Raw genomic sequence first — 15,944 nt, forward strand, 5'->3', positions numbered from 1 at the left:
AGGATCACACGATCGCCTCATTCCTCACTATGTTCACCTTGAACCCTCTTCACACTCCGACCTACCTCCAGTCTCCCCACTCAGCCAACTTGAGTCCACCTCCTCCAGGAAGTCTTCCTAAGGTCCCAGCCCTCATTTAAATTTCCTAGAGCACCTAGGGAGAGTCTCGCAATTTAACAGTTGATTGTTCTGTGAATTGTGTTATTACTGTGAGTGAGGTTTGGATTCTTTGAAGCCTGGGATGTACCTCCTCTGTTTTCTCCTCTGGCCTGGAGTTATGAGCCCTTTCAGTTACTCAGTCGGGCAACACACCTTTATTGAGCACCTGTTCCAAGTCAGCCATTGGGTCCTGCTGGACTTAGAGTACGTGCCAATTAATGGTGTGCAGGTTGATTTCGCTTTTTCTTTTTCCCAGCCCAGCTCTTCTAAACTCCTTAGGTTGACTTATCTATGCATACCTCTCAGAAATCCTGGAAGAGGTATTCTCTGAGCACCAGGACTCACCACCCAGGCTAGAGTCACGGCACCTCTGGGCCAGGGCAACGGAGGTCCTGGAACCTTCCAGGAAAAAGACTTCAGAAGGGTTCAGCATTGACCCTTTCCAATGTGCTTCACCCCAGGCAAAGAAAGGTTTTTCACTGTGGCGTGGAGATGGGCCTCAGGTAGGCGCTTTACGGAGCCCAGGGTGCCCAGGCTCAGGATGAGACCCCACCCTCCCCTCCCCATTTCCGTCTTTCCTGGATGGCATCTTGTGACCTGTTTCATACAAGTCACATCCTGACAGAGGCCCCACTGGCTGGAAGGGGCAATGAATCACCAACGTCTCCATGGGAATCACAACCCAGTCAGCCTAGCCCTGCCCCTCCTAATCTACTGCTCCTACCCCACCCCCCAAAACACACAAACAGCCAGGGCTGCTGGGTGAGCACGCTGGGGCTGAGCCTGGCACGGGACAAGGAAAGGCCTGCCCAAAGGAGATGTCCCCACCCACTCCTGCTTCCCTGGGCAGCACCTCTCTCTTCCCCTGTCAGCTCTCAGACTGGACCACCCTCCACACAGATTACAGAGGGGGCATTTGTCCCCCACGAGCCATCCCACACAAGTCTTCCCTGCCACCTCCTCTCTTATTGGAGGCAAAAACAAAACAAAAACAAAAACAAATAAACAAATAAACCCTGGGTTTATACCTGACTCTGATACCCCTGGCTGTGTGGCTCTGATCAAGTTACTTAACCTCTCAACCTTCAATTCCTCAACCATAAAATGAAGATAGCAGTACTATCCAGATCACTGGGTTGGTTGTGAAGTTTAAATGAGACCATTCACATAGCATGCCTGGCATAGTGAGTGGCATGCAGCAAGCGTGCACGGTAACTGATCTTTGATGATGGTGGTGATGAGTATCATGGGCTGTATACCATGTCAGGAGGCTCATTTGGCCACTAGAATGCACACTGCCGTCTCTTGCAAAGCTAAGAAACATGTCACTCTTACCTGCTTTTCCGGGATTTTGTAGCCTATGACTTTTTCTTGAGGAATTTGTACCAATACAAGGCAACTCATTCATTCTACAAATACGTACTGAGAACCTGTTAAGGAAGTGACGTGTTCTTGGCGGTCCCAACAGCAGAACTGGGGGATGTGGATGAGAGGCTGCTCCTGGCAGCTTTCCAGACCCGTATCATGAAAGTTCCTTTCGTGATGTGCTGAGATGATGGCAGGTTCTTTGCCTCTGTCCCTATATATTGGGCCTAGTATGGACTGGAGGTGATGTCCAGGGAGGTGAGGCAGGAGGGGCCTGTGCCCAGGGTTTTGAAGCAGTGTTGATTTGGGTCCCAGCTTCACCTCCTCCAAGTCTTGTGACCTTGGGAAAGTCAATTAACTTTACAGAACCTTGGCTTTCTTCTCTGTTAAATGGGCATAATAACACCTAGCCTGTGACCTCACGGGGTTTCTGTCAGCTAATGTGTATGGAAGATAGCCTCTTAATAACTGTATTTTCCATTCGTCTGTCCATCCATCCATCCATCCCTCTCTTATCAATCCATCCAACCATCCAAGATTATTTTGATTATCAACTATCTTTCAGTTACAATAGGAGGAGCTGGATACAAAGGGAAACCCAGAAGACACGGTGAAGAGTTGGCCACCAGGATTCCATAGTAGAGACCGTTCATCTTCCAGCCCTCCAGATTGAGTGTTGGAGCCAGCAGACAGGAGTTATCCAACAAGTTCTTGGGAGAGGACAACCCTTCCTCAGTCCAGCCCAGGTGACAAGTGGTTCCTCTGGTCTAGGTGAGAAGCAGCCCATCCTCTGGACAGGTGCCCAGGGTGGACCTTCCCCTGCTCTTGGACCCCAGTTAGCCTATCCAGACTGAACTCTTGACCCTCTGTTTTTCCGTTTCTTGGCAGGAGATGGCTCTGAAAGCAGATACGTGGGTGGGCTCCAGAGAGTATATCCACACTTCAGGCAGGAAGTAGGAAGGACAGGGCCCAGCCATGCTGTCCCCTTCTTTTAGAACAGCAGTGCTTTTACACAGGTCTCCTCCAGAGACCTCTGCTTAGTTCTCTTTGGACAGAACTGGAACATGTGCCCACTCCTCATTGCAAGGAAGCCTGGGAAAAAAGGAGCAGGATGATCATGATTGCTTAGACAAAAGGTTGCAAACTTTTTCTGGAAAGGTGTAGACAGAAAACGTTTTAGGTTTTGTGGGTCATACAGTCTCTGTTGCAACTACTCACCTCTGCCTTTGTCACACAAAAACAACCACAGATAATATATAAATAAACGTATGTGGTTGTATTTAAGTAAAACTTTACTTATGAACACTTAAACTTGAATTTCAGCTGGATGCGGTGGCTCACACTTGTAATCCAGCACTTTGGGAGGCCAAGGCAGGAGGATCACTTGACGCCAGGAGTTTGAGACTAACCTAGGTAACACAGCAATACCCTATCTCTACAAAAAAATAAAAATTAAACATTGAAAATTTTTAAATCTTGAATATCATATAATTTTCATATGTCGCAAAATATTATTTTTATTTTTTCAACCATTTGATAAAAATGTTAAAAATCGTTTTAGCTCATGTGCCATATAAGAACAGGGGGCATTCAGACTTGGCACTCAAGCCATAGTTTGCTGATCCTTGGCTTACACCAATCATAGTCCATTGCTTGGAGCTGGGTTTACTGTCACTGCAAGGAAGTGATCTTTGATGATGGTGGTGATGATGTATGTGGCAGGGGGTGTAGCCTGAGTGAAGCAGTGGGAGATATATTACATAGGCAACCGAGAGTATTTGTCAACAGAGTTTGAATCCAAACCATCCACTCAGCCAGTGATAGCAGCGCACACTTTTAATCTCAGCTACTCAGGTGTCTGAGGCAGGAGGATCACTCAAGCCCAGGAATTCAAGATCAGTCTGGGCAACAAAGCAAGACTCCCATCTCAAAACAAAATAAAACCAAAACAGCAACAAAAACCATTCACTCTTAGCCTCTGTGTTCATGTTCTCTTCTCAGCAACCTCACTGTGCTGGGAAGGTGAGAGGGAGAAGGTGTGCAATTAGGCATTGGGATTATGGTGTCAGTTTTGCTATCAAGATGGCTCGGGCTGGGACACATGCCATGTCTCCTAAAGCATTCCAACAGCCTCTTCTTTCCAAGGTCCCAAATGGGAGACCATAGGAGGGGGATGCAGGGAGGGGTCCCTAGGTGGCAAAGGCTTCTGAGGAAGCCTGAGAGGGGCGGGAGGTCCTGCCTCCCTCCTTTCCCATGGTACCTGTCCCTGGGGTGTGGAGCAAGGGGTGGGGGGTTACCTCTGGCCCTGGATGGAGCAGGATTTACCTTTCCCCTTGACACTAATTGATAGGCCTGAAACTGGGTCTTAGTCTCAAGACTGGAGAAGCAGGAACTCCCAGCAGCGTCTGCCTCCCTCCTTCCTGTGCTCTTCCTTTCCTGCGCTCTTCCCTTCCTGCCCACTCCAGCATGAGGCAGATCTGGGGAAGATTCAAATAGTGAGGGAGCATGAGGGAACAGGAAAACTCAGAGATGTCATTCTTTTAGCCATTTTTTAAAAATCTTGTTTTAAAGCTCTTACCATTTTATCTATTTATTTATTTATTGAGATGGAGTCTCGCTCTGTCACCCAGGCTGGAGTGCAGTGGGGTGATCTTGCCTTACTGCAACCTCCACCTCCCAGGTTCAAACGATTCTTTTGCCTTACCCTTCTGAGTAGCTAGGACTACAGGTACGTGCCACCATACCTGGCTAATTTTTGCATTTCTGTAAACTAAAAACACAGGGTGTCACCATATTGGCCAGGCTGGTCTCGAACTCCTGACCTCATAATCCACTCACCTTGGACTCCCAGAGTGCTGGGATTGCAGACATGAGTCACTGCACCCAAACAATTTATTTATTTTCTTAAATTCATTCAGTTTCCACCGAGCACAAGCCAGGCATTTCTAGGAATCTTACATTCTCTGACTCATGTGGTCCTCCAACCACCCTGTGAGGTAGGGGTCTTAGACCCATTTCACAAGGGTGGAAACCGAGACCAAGAGTTTACACGGTCAGTGGGAGATCTGGGATTTCATCCAGGGCCAACTGACTCTACATAGAGTCCCTTCTCTCTGCTACCACGGTGCTTCTCCACCCCAAGCAAGGCCATGGGAGGAAGGGATCAGTGAAGGACAGGGGTTCAGAGCTTAGGGTCCGGAGTCAAAGAGACTTGAATTCAAATTCTGGCTACATCTTCATATTAGTTGTTTCCTTGCGCAAGTCACTTAATATCTCAAAACCACAATTTCCCCTTTTATATAAAAAAAAAAAAAAAACTCACTTCCTCCAGGATTATGAGAGCTCCTTGAGAAACGACTATTCTCAATCCCTATGGTTCTCCTGGTGATGACCCCATTTGCTGGGGCAGGACTGAGTGTGTGCCCCAGGCCCAGCCAATCAGAATGTCTCAGTCTCCTGGCCTTAGTCATGTGATCAGGGATATGCCCATGTGACCAAATCCAGCCAATGAGAATTAAGTTTGGGGTTTTTGCTGGACCCATTCAGCAAGGAAGACTCTCTCTCAGCTTGTTAACATAAGCCTGGAGCTGCTGGCATCCATTTTGTCACTGCACAGGAATAGCCTGCCTGATGATGAAGGAAAGAAAAGAAAAAAAAAAGAGAGAAACAGAACTGAGAGACCCTAAGAGAAAAAAGTGGAAGACTTCCCTTAGCTCCTGGTTCCCAGCATGCCTGAAGAGTACCCTTTGTTGTCTCAGTCATATAAGCTTGCACGTGTCCTCTTCTGTCTAGGTCAGTCTGAGATGTTTCTCCACACGCAGTAAATAGAATGAAAGTCCCATGAAATTGTGTCTTCTAAGTGAGTGCTGTGTCTCCTATGCCTAGAACAGGGCTTGGCACATAGAAAGTCCTCAATTAATATTTGTTAAACAAATAGAACCAAAGAGCTTCAGATACAACACCCCCATCTCAGGGGATGTTGTGAGGATAAAGTAGATGCTGAACACCCAGGGCCTAACCCCAGTGCCAGGCGTGGTGAGCCTCAACAACCACAGCTCTGAGCCAGAAGCCTGCCCTCCAGCAGCTTCCAGTCTAATGAACCACCCTCCCCCTGTCCCTGAGCAGATGAAGGAGGGGTGATAAGTAAGAGGTAGTGATCAAAGACCATGAGTGAAAACCACTGTTTTCTTTCTTTCTTTTTGTATTTAAGATAATTTACTATTATAGAGACAGGGTTTTGCTATGTTGCCCAGGCTCGTCTCAAACTGTTGGTTTCAAGCAATCCTCCTACCTCAGCCTCCCAGAGTGCTGGGATTACAGGCATGAGCCACCACGCCCAGCTGAAACCATAGTTTTCAAAGCTGGAGGGAACACAGACACTGCAGACTGGGCCCTGTCCTCCAGGACTCTACCCCAGCCCTTCAGTCTCTTGGCCACGTGGCTCCCCACTGCCCTGAGCTGGAGCCACTTGGCTGCTATTGTTAAACACCAGGCCATAGCTTTCATCCCTCGCCAGAGGGAGTGCTGGTCTCAGTGCTCTGCTTTAGGGACCATGCTCTGCTTCTGGCCACCCCTGCAGAGGTCCCCTAAAACCAGCACTGGACACTACCCTCCATGCCCCGTGCTGCCCGCCACAGCCCACTGGGCCACTCTTGGTGCTGCCTTCGTTTCCCTGGCCTTCCCTGACCTCTCTGCTCTCCCTTCATATCTTTATGTTCCTTCTGGATCACCCCCAAAGCCTCCTTGCTGATCTGCCCCATCTCCACCCTACTTCCCAGAAAGCCTTCCTTTACACCGTGGCCAAAGTGACTTTGGTAAAATGCTGGAAACCCTTCAGAGGCTGATCTATAAAATAGTGAGGGACTTACCCTGCCTGGCCCAGGCACACCCCAGTGTCACTCTCATTAGGGTTCTCAAGGCCCCCAGCTACCATGAGCTGCTGTGCATTTGTTCACGTGGGTCCCACGGCCTAAGTATCCTCTCCACCTTCACTGCGAACCCAACTTCTCCTTTTCCTTTAAGATTCTGCGCAAACACCACCTCCTCTAACAAGCCTTCCCTGAACCCTCCCGGTCAAGATTGTTCACCCTCAGCTCACCACACCTGCTATCTCATATTCTCTACCTCAGGGCTCCGCCCCGTGAGAGCAGGAACCAAGGCTGAATTTGTCTTTGTTGCTGCAGCACAGAAATAATTGATGGAAAGTGCTTAGCACAGTGTCTGGCTCCCAGTGAAGATGCCCTTGGCTGCTACAGCTTTGTGGAAACTTTACCCTAAATAACTGCAACCACACAGAATGTGTTGTGCTTTTTTGCAGAGACAGAGTCTCGCTCTGTCACCCAGGCTGGAACACAGTGGCACAATCTCAGCTCACTGCAGCCTCGACCTCCCAGGCTCAAGTGATAACTTTCTACCTCAACCTCCCAAGTAGCTAGGACCACAGGTGCTAGGACTACAGGCAGGTGCCACCACATCTGGCTAGTTTTTAATTAAAAAAAAAATTATATAAATGGGTCTCACTGTGTTTCCCAGGCTGGTCTCCAACTCCTAAGCTCAAACAGTTCTCCCACCTCAGCCTCTCAAAGGGCTGGGACACAGCACTTTGGGAGGCTGAGGCGGGCAGATCACAAGGTCAAGAGATCGAGACCATCCTGGCCAAAATGGTGAAACCCGTCTCTACTAAAAATACAAAAATTAGCTGGGCGTGGTGGTGCGTGCCTGTAGTCCCAGCTACTCGGGAGGCTGAGGCAGGAGAATTGCTTGAACCTGGGAGGCGGAGGTTGCAGTGAGAGGAGATTGCACCACTGCACTCCAGCCTGGTGCCTGGCAATGGAATGAGACTGTCTCAAAAAAAAAAAAGTGCTGGGATTACAGGTGTGAGCCACCATGCCCAGCCAGAATGTATTATCTCACCCAAGAAGAGGGCTTCAGGCAGGGCGCGCCAGGTTTGGATAATTCAGAGCTCAACAGCTTCCAGGTTCTTCCTACTCTGCCATCCTCAGAATATAAGCTGCCTTCTCAGGTGGATCTCCTCATGGTGAAAGAATGGCTGCCACAGACTCAGACCTCAAGCCCACAGCGAGACACGACAACATCTGGTAGGAAAAGGGGATATCTCTTGTGTGCCTCCTTTTGAGAACCTTTCCCAGAATGCTCCTCCCAACTCATCTATTTCTGAGACTGCTTTGGCCAGGATGGCATCCCATGCCCACACCTACACAAGTCTCTGGCAAGGGAAATGGGATGGGCCCAATCGATCAGATAGTCAGGCACCTGGCCCTGTGGCAGAGGGAAGATTACCCAAGCCCAGTCAGGAAGGCGGAAAGGCTGTGAGGGTGACCGTGTCTACACCCGACTGTCACATAAAAAATGTGCAATAAAGAGTAGCTATTAGCTTTAAATTTAGACAGACATGGTGGTGTAGGAAAAAAAAAAAAAAAAAGCATGGCTTAAGTGAATTGCTGAACAGGCTTCATGCCACCATCTAGGACTGGAAGACAGGGGTCTTGTATTATCCCTACCTCTGTTTTTTGTGTCTGGATGAGGCTCTCTCCATCTCAAGCGTGGGACCACATTTTCTACCCTCCTGCCTGGACTCTGCCTACTGTAGAGCTGGGAACATGGTGGGCTCTCAAATATACACACTGCGGCTGAGAGCCCAGACGTGCCCCCAACCGTCCAACATCCTGAAAATACGTTGTTCTGCATTCCCAAGAAGCACCCCAAAAAGTTACCTTCTAAATCCTGTTTTGCTTGTCACTTTCCATCTAGGTAATTAAACTCAACACCTCCAGGGTGATTAAAAGTTAATTTGGCATTCAACAGGCCCGGAAATGAAATTCCGTGAGAAACACACTTGGTGAGCCTGGTTAGATGTAATTAGAACATAGTCCTGCTGGGGGAAGAAGAGAAAGTACGGCACTGGCACAGCCACAGAGGTGACAGCAGGGAGGCGGATGCCGAGGTTACGCGGAAGCAAGCCTCTTCCTGGGCCTCTAATTACTTACTCTTACTCAGCTGTTGCTGACAGTTGCATTGCAAGAGCAGTTGGTTTACAATAAGGGTTTTTGCTTCTAAATTGGTAAGGATCCATAGGCTCTGCCTCTGCCCAAGGCTGTTTGAGTCTCCACTATGCTGTTTGTACAGTTCCTGCTTTCCCCTCACCCTGCTGCTGAGAGCGGAGGCCTTCTCTTCCCTCCCCCTCTGCCTTCCCATCTGCCCAGGCCCCATACTGGCCCATTCCGCCCCCAGCACCTCTGTGTCTTGTGCCCCTGATGCCCCATTCCACTCCTCCCTTTGCTTCTGCTGCTGTCCTCCCAGGGTGGTCCCTACTGCAGGCTGGCCACCCACTGGGAGGTCTTCATCTTGTCTCCCAGGCAACAGTGCCATTGCTTGAGATGCCAGCCTGGAGCCTGGTATTCCAGGATGCCGCAAAAGGGCATTTCCTTTTCCATCTCAGAAGCCACCAGGAGGTCTTCACACCTCCCAACCCATACAACTTCCCCATCTGGTACCTTTGAACACTGTGGGAAGCAGGAAATATCTAGTTAACCCTCAAGGGCTGGAATGTCTCTTATTGAGGAGCTGGACAGCCTGTGAGGAAACTGTTCCACTCAAGATGAGCGCTATCCCTTACTGTGAAGTGTTTTGAATGAGAAGATACTGCAACCAGGTCAGAGGGCAAGTTCTGGGTTTTTTCTCGGCCTTCCAGAAGGACTAGGTCAATACCATTCAATATGGTTGCCACTAGCCACATGTGGCTATTAAATTTAAATGAATTAAAGTTGAAGAAAAATTTCAATTCAGTTCCTTAGCTCACATGTGGCTGATGGTGACCACACTCAACAGCGCAGGTAGAACGTCTCTATCATCACCAGAAGTTCTACCAGATGACACTGCGCTACAACATGAGCTGCAGGCATGGCCTTGGAGGTCACACCCGCTCTCTGCTGTTTACTCTGTGGCCCTGGGCTACTCACCTGACTTCCTAAGGCCTCCCGCATTTCTTCTCATTTCTATTACAGTAGCTGTCTCAGAGAGTCACGAGGGCCAAAGGAGATATCCAGGCACATGCTCAGCACAGCATCCGAGAGCAGAAAGGGCTGATAAATGGAAGCGCCTGGCTCTTGGAGAGAGGCCGCCACTTGGTGAAGTAGAAGTACGTAGGATAAAGGGGACTGAACTCTACCCGCAACTCTAGCACTGCCTGTGAGTCCCGTGTGAAGGCTGTGAGCCACATCACCCAAATTAAAAAGAGTGAAATAGAATTAATCACAAGAAAATGGAAAACTCCAGAACAGATTTTTCTCTGGCGCCTGGAGCCTAACATTCAATAGCCTACTGAGCCGCTCAGTTAGACCCCTCCTGGGGTCCATCAAGTCAAGAAACCCAAATGGACCCTCTTCCACACAAACCCCACCCACGCCTCCTGCATTTCCTGGCTCAAGAGTAGCACTGGTCCCCAGAAAGCTAGAAACCATAATCTTTAACCCTATTATGTAGTTGGAGTTATTATTGCCGTTTTACAGACAGGGAGACTGAAGCCCAGACATATTATCAACCTTGCAAGTTAGTGGTAGAATCAGACTCTACCCCACAGACCCTGCTGCCTTCATCAACCCACAAAGCCACTTGACTTACCTCCTCAAATCTGTGCACTTTTCTCCAACCCCATGGCCAACACACGACACTGGCCCCCACCACAGTCCCCTTACCGGCACTCTTGGTGGCTCAGTTCTACAGCGTGACAAAGGCAGTCACTCCTGAAAGCTCAACCTCGAGTCTGTTTCTTCAGCCTTCACAGTGATTTTGCAAGCCATTCAACCCCACCACAAGCCCTCTCCTGTTTAGAACACTAGAGCATTTCTCTTCTCAGTTGAATCTTAACTGATACCACTAGCTCAGAGCTAGGTGCACTGAGTTCTGAATAAATACTTAGGTCCATGGAAAAGCACAAGTTTGGTGCCCATTTTCCAGGTGCTCTCTTACGTGCTCAGGGTCATGCACAGGGTCTTTGCCCTCAAAGAGTTTTCTGCCTAGTGGTGATGCCTACCAGGAATTCAGAAAAGGGACAAAATATCAACAGGGGCTTATGGACATCTTGCATTGCGGTCAGCTTCCATTCACCCATGCCCGGTGGGCACGCCTCAACTTCTCTCCAGAGGGGAGTGAAGCCAGCTCCACCAGCAGCTCCAGAGAGGTGCAGGAGATTTAGGTCTAAGTTAATCCACTACCTCTGTCCCCTGGACACATTGACTGGTTTGGGAATGGGAATCTGACCCAAGTTAGACTGGTCAGCGACAATGCATCTCAATTCCAAGACTAAGTTCGAGGAGCTCTGGAGAAATAAGACTCAGTCCTCCTGCACCATCCTTAAAATTTGTAAAGACGTAAGAGCTGGAACTGCTGTGCCTTTTACTACCCTGTAGAGCCTGAAACTTCGGCCTTCATAAAAAAGGGTAGATCAAGAAAAGATCTTTTTATTTTGGAGAGAAAGAAAATAGTGATGATATTGTTTGAACCCTGAATCCAACTGTAACTAAAATAAGATCACCTGGGTTTTGGGTTCCTTGAGCCCCAAACTCCCGTTTTTTTCTTACAACTATCTGGGAGGGAGGTTTTTGTCACTTGCAATCAAAAGTGTCCTCAGTGATCAGAAGGTGTCCTGGAGGAGATGGAAGGAATGAGACCCTGGATGACTGATGATATCTAGGCGAGATGAGAGGACATTCTGGGCAGAGAAACAATCCATGAAAGCACGTGGAGCTGGGCTCCTGGAGGTACTTGAAGACTGGGCATCAAATGCTGACTCTACGCCCTGGTAGCCTCCTAACTCTTACCCTCCCTTCGAGCCACAGAATACTTTTGAAATGGGCTTTATGTTTTAAACCTCACAGGGCTGTGGGATGAAGATAATGCATGCCAGTGCGTGATGGTGCCTGAGTCTCAACACATGACTGCTCAGCAAACAAGACAGTCATTTCACAGGAGAAGAGAATGGAATAGGAAAGTAACATGTGCAAGGTGTGGAAAGCTGGGAAGGTTCATGCCATGGGCTTTGTCCCTCTCATCCCTGCCCTCACAGCAACCTGTAAGGTACTGTCATTGCTGCCTAGCAGAGATGCCTACCAGGTCAGCAGTGACGCAGGAATTCAGAAGAGGGAAAAAATATGCAGATAAGAACATTGAGGCACAGAGAAGTAAATTAACTTATCTAATGTCACACAGCTAAGAAACACAGAAACTAATGATTCAAACCCATATTTTCTCCACCATAATGACTGTTCCCTGTGAGCAGGAGCTAAGACCTCAGCCGGCCTCCAGTGCTGGCTGAGCAGAGCGGCCCCTCTCCTGAAAGTCCAGGCAAGCTGCCTGGACTGGGGCAAATATGGAAAGGAATGTTTCTAGTCACTAGCAGTTGATGGATAGGTGGACCGGAAAGGCCAGGCATGGTAGAGAAGACATTTCCACCAGCCAGCTCTCCAGGACACTGACTCTGGTGGGTCAGATTCTGGTAGCAGGGGCGAGAGTACGGACACCTCCCTGGGAAGGAAGCAGAGAAAATGCAAATTTGGGGAGTGGAGGGTCTAAGCTACCCCGAGGGGCTGGAGGAGGCCTGAGTCCCTGCAACCAGGGGCATTCTGGAAAATGGGCAATTCCTGCCCAAGGGCCCTACAGTGTGGGCGCTAGGGAGAGGCTGGGGGAGGAAGTGTGGCCTGCGCCTGGGGAGCTCCTTCCTAGTGTGGAGGAGGTGACTCCACTTTCCCAGGCCTTGATTTGCATCTGTGTCCTGGGCCTCCAGGAGGGGGTTGTTTGTGGAGGGAGTAGGTGTGTCTCTTGTTTTTCTTTCTGCCTTTAGCCCTCCCCCTTCCCCTCCTCAGTAACTGGTAGAACCTGCAAGGCCCATGCCCAGCCTGGGTCCCTTCCTCTGACTCAGTGGAAGGGCGGGGGAGTGTCCCGGGAGCTGCTCACATCCCTGGCCGAGAGCCTCGCCCCCAGGGCCTCCACAAGCAGCAGCAGCTTCCACGGGGCGCCTGTGGGGCTTGTTCCTCATGCTTTTCCTTTTGCTGCAAATGCCTCTAGGGCACAAATATATGGCCCTTGGGTGGAGGCCTTAGGGCCTCCAGTGACCAGGATGGGGAGGTTGCAGGCCCTGCCCAGCATTTCCCCCACTGTTTTCATCAACCCAGCTCACCAGATTCCCGCATCAATCAAAGGTGGGTGTATCTCCCCATTTCACAGAGGAATAAAGCGAGGGCAATAAAGGGAGAATGACTTGCCCAAAATCAGAGCTAACAAGTGGCCTGGCAACTAGAATCTGCCTTGTTGGTCCCCATTCAGAAGCTCTTCCCATCACAGCCTGCTAATGCTCCCATTTAGGGTGCAGGGGTGCCGCTTGCCTCTCTGATACGGGACCTTACTGGATGCGCTCCACAAAGTCTGCCCAACTCATCTCTGGAAGTCCCTCGGGTATCTTGAAAGTGACCATGGCCAGTCTTCTCATGTGACTTCCACTTGACCTTTTCGTCGATATCCGCTGTGCACTGGGCAACCGAGGCAGGGCCCCGGCCTCTCTCCTTGCCTGGGGTGCTCCATGAGGCCCATGCTTCTCTACTTAAGGTGTCATCCCTGGTGCTGGCCAGCATGGCAGTCCTCAGTCCCCACCAGAGCAAAACTGAAAAAGGCAGAAAACTCCTCTCCCTACCGTGTGTCCCAATTTGTAACAGCCTCAAAGAAGCCTTCCAGCTTTTCCATGTCGCCCCCTCTCTAAAGGGAGTAAGGGGCCATTGTTTCCTGCTAGTCTGTCCCCATTCACTCACTTGCAATAAAAACCTCAGCCCAGTTTATATGATTCCAGTGAAACTGCCCCATCACCACCATGACCAAGCTTCGCATACACATCCTCTTCCCAGACACTCAGATCTGGGAGTGGAGATTATGATCCTGTAATCAGTACCCTCTACCCTTCTGCCCCTGCATCACAGTTCTTGGCTAAGGGATGGGTACGTGACCAAAGGAAGGCCAATCAGAGCCAATGAAACTTCATTCCAGAACCTTTGAGCTCTCAGAGAAATGAAGTGGTCCTTCGCCCTGGTGAGAGGGTGTGAGGCCTGGAGCTTCTGCAGCCATCTTGCTCCCATGGGGTGGAACCAGCCAGTGATACAGCTGCTACTGGAGAAGACCTGACCCAAAAGACAACACAGAACACAAGTTTCGGTGACCCTGTTTAGAGCCCCTGATTAACTCTTGTCTGAAACCAGCCACACCTCTTGGACTTCTGTTCTAAGGTCAATAAATTCCGTTTTTGCATTAAGCAAAAAAAAAAAAAATCTGTTTGTTTGTTTTCCAGTCACATCTACCATTTAGCAATACAGAGAATGAGACTCAGGCCCCTTGCTTGTCTGTACCCCACCCCTACCCTCTCACCAAACTTCCTCCTTAGAGGCCCATCTATCCTCATGCAAATGAACTCATACAAACAGATACCCAGGCCTCCCACTACTAACCCGTAAGTGCCTTTGCCTTTGTTACATTTGGAACTGTTTGATCTATATAGAAAAAGTTGGCTTGGTAAGGTAGGGGTGGGTGGAGGAAAGAAAGGTGGGGAGAGAGAACAAGGCACAGCGGCCAGCACTGGCTCTGCCCAAGTAGATGCTGAACCCCGAGTTCATCCTGTTGCTCTGAAGGGATGGTGTCCATACCAGGCTTGGCCTAGGCCTGGACGTCAGTAGAACTCAAGAAAGGCTGCCTGCTTTGGTCTTTGCAATTCCTCCTGCCACTCCCGGTTAGAAGGATGAGTTAGAAGAAAGAAGTTGCTGGGTTTTGGAAACTGGTCCCCCTTCCCAGGAGGATTTATCCATGAGCTAGACCCACCTCGTTTCTCATTGCACCCTCTGGCCTGGCTCCAGCCACACCCCCACCCACAAATCAGTCCTTTTCCTTCTTAGAACAGGAGCCTAAGAATGAGTCAGTGCCTCATTCTCTTCATTCTTTTCTCACTGGTCAGGCCTCACCCTTTCCCTTGGCCATTCTCTCCTCTGGGCAGCCATCTGGATTGCGTGTGGACAAGGCTGTTCCCAGAGGGCCAGCTCAGAGGGTCCTCAGTGTGTGAGAGAGGAGTGGGCAGGGCTGACCTCCCAACTCCTGGGGACAGGAGAGAAAACTGGGGCCTCCAGGGACACAGCTACCAGGGACTGTCCCGGGCCCACAGAAGGATATTTCCTGGGGCCCTGTCTTCCTCCCCAGGCATCAAGTTCATTTCTGTGTCTGTCCCAAACAAGAAGAATGAAAACTCTAGGGAGTGCCTGCCATGCCCCAGGCCCCACCATGAACTCTGAGTTCTCATGGCAATCCTCTACGTGGCGACCATCAGCCACACCAGAATGGAGGGACAGGGCTGTCGGGAGGAGGCATTTCTGACACCTGTGTCATGAACATGCTACTTCTGCACGCTCAAGCCCGGACTGCGCCACTCACCAAGGGGCTGTTGTAACATTCTGGGCCAGCACGCTTCTCCCTCTGCCTCTTCGCCTCTAGCAAGCTTTCCTCAGGCCCACGGCTGGCAGGCCCCAAGCCAAGAGTGGATTCTTTCATACTCTCTGGTCTAAATCAAGCTGTATCAGGTGGCACTCCCAGTTACTCTCCTGCCTTATTTGGAAGAAGAGGAGGAAGCCAGACAAGAAACTGTCCAGGCACCAGAGGCCCTTCTTATGGGTCACCCCACAGATGGCATCATTCTCCAGAGAAGTGGGGCTACGCTCTGAGAGGCCCTCCGCAAGGTGTCAAAGGAAGAGAATAAAATGAAGGAGCTGCCTTGTAGGGCCCTAGAGGAGGGTAAATATTTTCAAGTGGTAGTCATTTTCTCCCTGCAATTAAAGAAATTCTTTACTTTAAAACAAATGGAAATGAAAGGGAATGTGAGAGCCAGAGGGAGCCCCTGGGAACATTACCTTGGGGTGGGGGGAGTCTGTGAGGAGGGGTTACTAGGCCTGTTCAGTCACAGCCCCATCTGGAACGAGGGTTGACCTCAGGCTCTGCTCTGGACCTCCACAATATTAAATCACCAAAGGGAGAGCTTCAGAAGCCCCAGGCAGCCCTGGTGTCTCCAAAGACCTAGGGAAAAGCAACAGCCTTAGACCTTGAAGAATCTTCCAGCATCACTTCCCAGCCCTGGCTGCACATTAGAATCACCCAAGGAGCTTTTCAAAATACCCCAAAGCCGGGCACACTGGTTCATGCCTGTAATCCCAGCACTTTGGGAGGCCAAGCCAGGAGGATCACCTGAGTTCAGGAGTTCGAGACCAGCCTGGCCAACATGGTGAATCCCTGTCTGTACTAAAAATACAAAAATTAGCCAGATACAGTGACATGGGCCTGTAGTCCGAGCTACTCAGAAGGCTGAGGCAGGAAAATCTCTTGAA

At 49.9% G+C, this 15,944-nt stretch overlaps 1 long non-coding RNA gene across 1 annotated transcript; it reads right to left on the bottom strand.

The window, feature by feature from the left end:
• Positions 1–727: 727 nt before the first annotated feature.
• LOC144578508 (uncharacterized) lies at positions 728–4,945 on the bottom strand. The gene is made up of 3 exons (XR_013524418.1): positions 4,847–4,945; positions 3,850–4,001; positions 728–2,616 (listed from the first exon to the last, which is right to left on the bottom strand). It is a non-coding gene; the product is annotated as an uncharacterized LOC144578508 (long non-coding RNA).
• Between the last annotated feature and the right edge of the window lie 10,999 nt (positions 4,946–15,944).

This window comes from Callithrix jacchus, chromosome 12 (genome assembly GCF_049354715.1).
Source record: "Callithrix jacchus isolate 240 chromosome 12, calJac240_pri, whole genome shotgun sequence".
Classification (NCBI taxonomy): domain Eukaryota; kingdom Metazoa; phylum Chordata; class Mammalia; order Primates; family Cebidae; genus Callithrix; species Callithrix jacchus.